This window comes from Lactuca saligna, chromosome 4 (assembly GCF_052625555.1).
Source record: "Lactuca saligna cultivar CGN05327 chromosome 4, ASM5262555v1, whole genome shotgun sequence".
Classification (NCBI taxonomy): domain Eukaryota; kingdom Viridiplantae; phylum Streptophyta; class Magnoliopsida; order Asterales; family Asteraceae; genus Lactuca; species Lactuca saligna.
Window position 1 is genome coordinate 103,868,098 of NC_136420.1, and position 6,000 is coordinate 103,874,097.

Here is a 6,000-nt window from a genome sequence, read left to right on the forward strand (position 1 = left end):
AATCTGTGTAGTTAAAACCTTCCCTACTACCTTTGCATCTTCACCTGTTTTGCCTGAACCTCCTTCGCCTTTACCCATGCCAACATGCCTTATTTCCCCCTTGCACCCGTATAACAACAGGCGGGGCAGTTGTTGACATTAAAGGAAGAAGTTTAACAAGCGGAGCCAATTCTTTGTGAATTGATGACTCGAGCAAGCTAAACTTTTGAAGTACAAACTCGGGAGTAAATATAGATGATGACGAAAATCTAGACTTGGACATAAGATCCTTTAACTCTCCCAACAATTTCATAAGATCACCAAAACCGGTAGTATCACCTTCAACTTTCTTTTCAAACTTGGTAACGAAGGAACTATACCATTCAATAGCTTTTGTGACCGCATCGACAGTTATATTTACCTTCGTATGAGGAGTAGAATAATTTTGAGTTAGAATTGAGATTTCTTTCTCCATGTCTTCTTTTATCTCTTGAAGTTTCAGATTGACATCCTCATGAATGGTCTTGACATCTTTAACATACAAAACATGCCTTTCCTTCGCAACATCCTTCAAATCTCTAAGGGTTCTAATAAAGTTTTTAGATTGAGCTTTAAGCCTTAACTCATTATCTTTGTCTATTCGATCAAGTTTGTCCTGAATGCGCGTGAACTTTCAACATAACATCCACCTCTATACCCGACACTAAATGTTTATTCCCACCATCTACTTGGAGTTGTAGCAACGAATTAAGCTTGTGATTAAGAATTTTAAATTGTTTCCCATACATCAACATCTGATCAGGAATGTCCTCATTAGGATCAAACTCTATATCAGCGAAAGAACCCACAAACCCACCCCCATCTGTTTCATCATCATTAACATTTTGGGGACCTTCTGTGGATTGGGATGAGAATAAAGAAGTAATGGGTTGTTACATGATATTATCAAAAGTAAGTGAATGAGTTGATGGAGGTGATTTGGTTGAAGTAGGAAGTGTAAATGGAGGTAAAGAAACTATGGTACCAATAAGTGGTGTTTCGAAGATAGATGATATAAACAATAGAAAGATTACCTTAGGCAGCTGTATTCGATACTCCTTCACCCATATTGACATTTGCATCCATATGAGATATGTTCACAGTGATGTCTGAAGTGCGAACCTCCTCATGAAATGATTCGGTAGTCGACACTCCTGGTGGTGTGACTGTAGTCTTCTCAGGAGTAGACTTCGTTGGTTGTTCACCTTGATTAATGGGTCTGGACTTCCATAATTTATACGTTATGACGAAAGATCATCTTCAAACATGAAATGTAGATTTGTTCGTCTAACTAGTGTAACACCCATAAATTTTAGCCAATTTAAAATTTTTTAAATCATTTGGAACCATTCAATTATTAAAATTTGTTTTGATAATAGTTTATACATCAGAGTTCCCAGAAATCATAATCGTCAATCGAGGAAGTGTACGGTCACGCCTTCGCCTATCCGCGGCCATACGTTGAACCTGAAACAATAATACTGAAATGTAAGCCCGAAAGCTTAGCGACTTACCCCCAAAATACCGATACACATATAGTCTGCAACAATATCAACAATATCATAACATAACAAACTGAACAGAATGAAATGGGTCCATAGATTTACAGATTGGATTGCTCCATGGGCCCACAGCTCGCATCTGGCTTGCCATCGAGCCCACAGTACGAGTCTCCCTTAGCTCGTAACTGGAATGCTCCTGGGTTTGTTGGTTACCGCACGAAGCAGTCCCACCTCAATCCATCCCACATAACATATCAACATATAACATAACCACTGAGCATGCATGAATCATATAACACAAGTAGTCCTACAAATCTACCTAACTGGCATAACAACTGAGCATGGAGATATTAACTTCATACTCAACATACTAACACTGCTAGGATAACATATTCAATGGGCTGACCTTAGTGCCTTAGACCCCTTAGTATAGTGAGGATAACTCACCTTGCAATGCAGGACTGAACCACGAGATCACGCTCCCGAAACACTGCCCCAAACTCCAACACCTATAACCATCAATGACCCAATTCATAAATATCCGCGTACCAATTATCCTCAAAAGTCAAAACGGTCAACCCTTGGTCAAAGTCAAAGTCAACTATCAAGGTCAACAGTCCATGTTGACCTCAACTCGTCGAGTACCCTCAGCTACTCGCTGAGTTCCTTGCATAACTTTCCAACTCGCCGAGTCACCATGCCACTCGCCGAGCCCAAGGCAATCTTCATCGAACTCATCGAGTTGTTCATCTAACTCGTCGAGTTCATGACCATCTTCATGTGACTCGCTGAGTCTACCATGCGACTTGTCGAGTCTACCATGCGACTCGCCGAGTCCCTTCAGTCCTTCATCAATACAGATGCTTTTTAAGCCATGCTAAGGCTCCATACTACAGATCCAACTTCCCAAGGCATGCTTATCACGTAAAGTTGCAAACTTTACGTGCATGAAAGGCTCTATTGACTCAAAATGCCAAAACCAAGCTTGAAATGGGGTTTTACACTTAAGGAGGGGTTCATACTTGCCAAAGCTGATAGCTTTATGGATTTAGAGACCAAGGAGAGTTCAGATCTGAAGTTACAACTTCAGATCTGAGCTTATACCCACAATATGCTAGAAAAGCCCAAAACTTTAACCAATGAGATCTAGAATGAAATGAGGGCAAGGTAACGACTTGATACCTTCCAAGAGATGTCATCTGAGGTAGATATCAGATCCCTACAAGTCCTTTGCTCCTAGTTACTTGCTCTTCAAGTTCTTCTTACAAGGATACACCTTCCAAAGCTTTAAAACACACAAATGGAGCACACTCACACGAATTAGGGTTTCTGGACTCCCAAGAGGCTGCAAAGGAACTAAGGGAGGCTAATGATCCCTTAAATAGGATGCCAAACTCCGGAAATTAGGGTTTCACCCTCCAGCTCCAACTCGTCGAGTCACTCTTCCGACTTGGCGAGTTGGTCACTTAAACATGTGGCCCAAACCCACTACTACTCGACGAGTCAGGATAACAACTCGTCGAGTAGATCTTGAATTCACGAGAATTTATGACCATAAATTGGTATTCGAGAATCAGGGCATTACAACTAGGAACACTGTCGACTTGTTATAAAGCGATTAATTAGGGAAATTTATCTACGACATCCTAACAGAATCCACTTTCCGGAACATGCCTCCAAAAGGCTTATGGTGTATCCCTTAGAAAACACATGAATCTAGATTTCAAGTGGTTTCTTTAGCTAGTTTAGGTGTTCCAACATCTTGAAACTTAACGAAAACTACTATAATGGGTTTATTGGCTTGAAAACTCTAGACCCAATGCTCTAATATTGGTGATGGACTCATCATAAGGCTTGCTCATTTTCATCCTTCTAGATTATAATGAATACTAAATCACCAAATAGCCTTCTTGAAAGGTTCTAACTACCTTTCCTATATCAAGGTATTACGATTGCTCGAGTAATTCGTTTCTATACTTGCTCATGACACACTGTGATTCCAACTACTGGGGTTTTGATGCCTGATCATTTTTTTCATCGTCCTCATCATGCCTGAAGACTCACAATCGATATCTACGTGGTCTAGAAGACTCATAATCATTATTCTACTATCCTCAAGTAACCAATCATCATCCTCCCATGATCACAACAAATTCCTACTACTTAAATTTTTAAGGCTAAAACATCAACTGAACCAATGAGGTTTCATCCAAGGTTGAATCTTTACCACTTTATGCTTTCTATTAGCGAAGTATGAAACCTATTGAATTCTTTGTCTAGTAGCTCCTATGCTGTTAGGATAGATCTTACATCATTGAAAGGTATGAACCTATCGGGTTCTCATGGCTATCTGAGTCGTACCTGGAATTCAGTTAACTTCTTGGATTCTACTTAACGCTTATGATAAAGATCTAACTATTCCTTGAGATTCACATCGAGAACTTATACCCTATGAGTGCTCTTGTAGAAGAATTCCATCTTCCTTTACCCATACAACAATATCGGATTAACAATTTTCTTTTACTGGTGTCGCAACTATCCTAAGCGTTGATATTAAAACCACAATTCAAACTGCCCTTTGCACTTTTTCCTGAAGGTTGGGTTCTTACCCAGTTGGTTTCAAACTATCATTTGCTACTACTCATAACCGATCAAGTCTAACTTGGCTCTCCTTATTTGATTTGTCGTTCATTTTTTACTTTGAAGAAACTATTGGTTGTCATATCCAATGGCCCTCTATATTCTCATCAAAGTACTACTATTTGTGCCCATCATAAGTGATTTTCTCAGATAGCATAAACAAGACATGATAAGGTTGTAACAATCACAATATTGTCTAGGAACGCACTATGCACACATATAACTAAATAATATCAGAGGGCATTGATATCTTACTATTAACAACATTATTTTAACATCCCATCTTTATTAAAATGTCATTATCATACAATTATTACATATAACAAACGGTTTTAGAATGCTCAAAACCCTTCAATAACGCGATGTGTTATGGTTAAAGTCAAAAGATCATTGAAAGTCAAGTTTATGGTTGCAATGCGAGTGTTTACTATCACGGCGTTTTAATGTGTCCGATAGTTGGAAGCATTTCTTGATAGGTTATACACTTGATGGAAGAGACAACATCTGACAGAAGGAAATGACACGTTCCATAATTTGGGGGATACACGTGGACACGACGCATCCATGCGATGATGCAACATGCCTCCATGACATACTTCATGTATATATTATATGTGTGTGTCATTTGTGGGGTTTTTACACACATCATCGGGGGAGACAAGAAATGTGATTTTCGAAGCTTATAACCAAAGAGGTTATATTAAAAGATGAGGATACAAATTGTTGATCAAGTTGATGTATCCTCTTGTCTTGCCATTGAGTTATCTTGTTTTTAAAGTTTAATATCGAAGAGTTGTTGGAACCCGAGATGATTACCAAAGATCATAGTATGGTGTTATTATGAAGGCGACAATAAATTGTCGATGAATTCGATGGTGTATTTTAATACGGTTAGTAAGGGTTGTTAACCCTAATTTATGGAGTTGTTAGAAATGTGAGATAAGTTAATGGCTTACATGGTTAACTCATTTAGCAGTTGTATAATGGATTTTAATCTGTTTTGTGACAAATAATCATAGAGGTTAGGTCCTAGTGGATTAATACAAGTTCTAAAGAACTTGTTATTTGTTTGAGTAGATGTTGGTAAAGTGGCAAGCTAAGAGGCAATGAAATCTGGAGACCAAAGTAGGAGTTAGTCTTACTAACTAGCTAGGTGAGTAACTTTACACTAGCACCCAATGAATATATATGGCATGTTATTACACAATATATGGATTATATATATTGTGATATTGATCGTTTATAATTGTGTAGAAATATTAGGTGGCGTGGTGATATATATGTAATGTGGAACAAATATATAAACAATATTATGAATATTATACAAAATCATATATGTATGATGAGTGGTATATTAAACTTTGGATGGAGTATATCAAAAGGTGTTACAATATTGATGAATTATTGGTTAGTCTTTATGGTGTTTTAAGGCAATAACCATTAATGTGAAACAATATTAGTAGGTCTCATATGGCGTCTTGAGAGAATAATCAATTGGTGTAATTTAAATGGTATATTTAATATGGTGTATGTAGTTGGTGATAGATTGTGGTATATATGATGATGTTTGTTGTTATGTCATTGTATTATTATTTACTAAGACTTTGGCTTATGGTGCTTTATTTGTTTGTGTGTTGCAAGATAGGATGTTGTAGCACATGATTTAGATCGTTTAATTCGATGCAAGTATGATTCCAGGTGATAATTCCTTGTATTTTCCAGTGCGCTAGTGTACACTAATATGCTTTATAAGTAATAAATGACAAAAAAGTTGGGTGTACCTAAAGAGCCGACAACTGGACGTTACAATGTCCTAACTTTACCCTTGGGATGGTTGGCT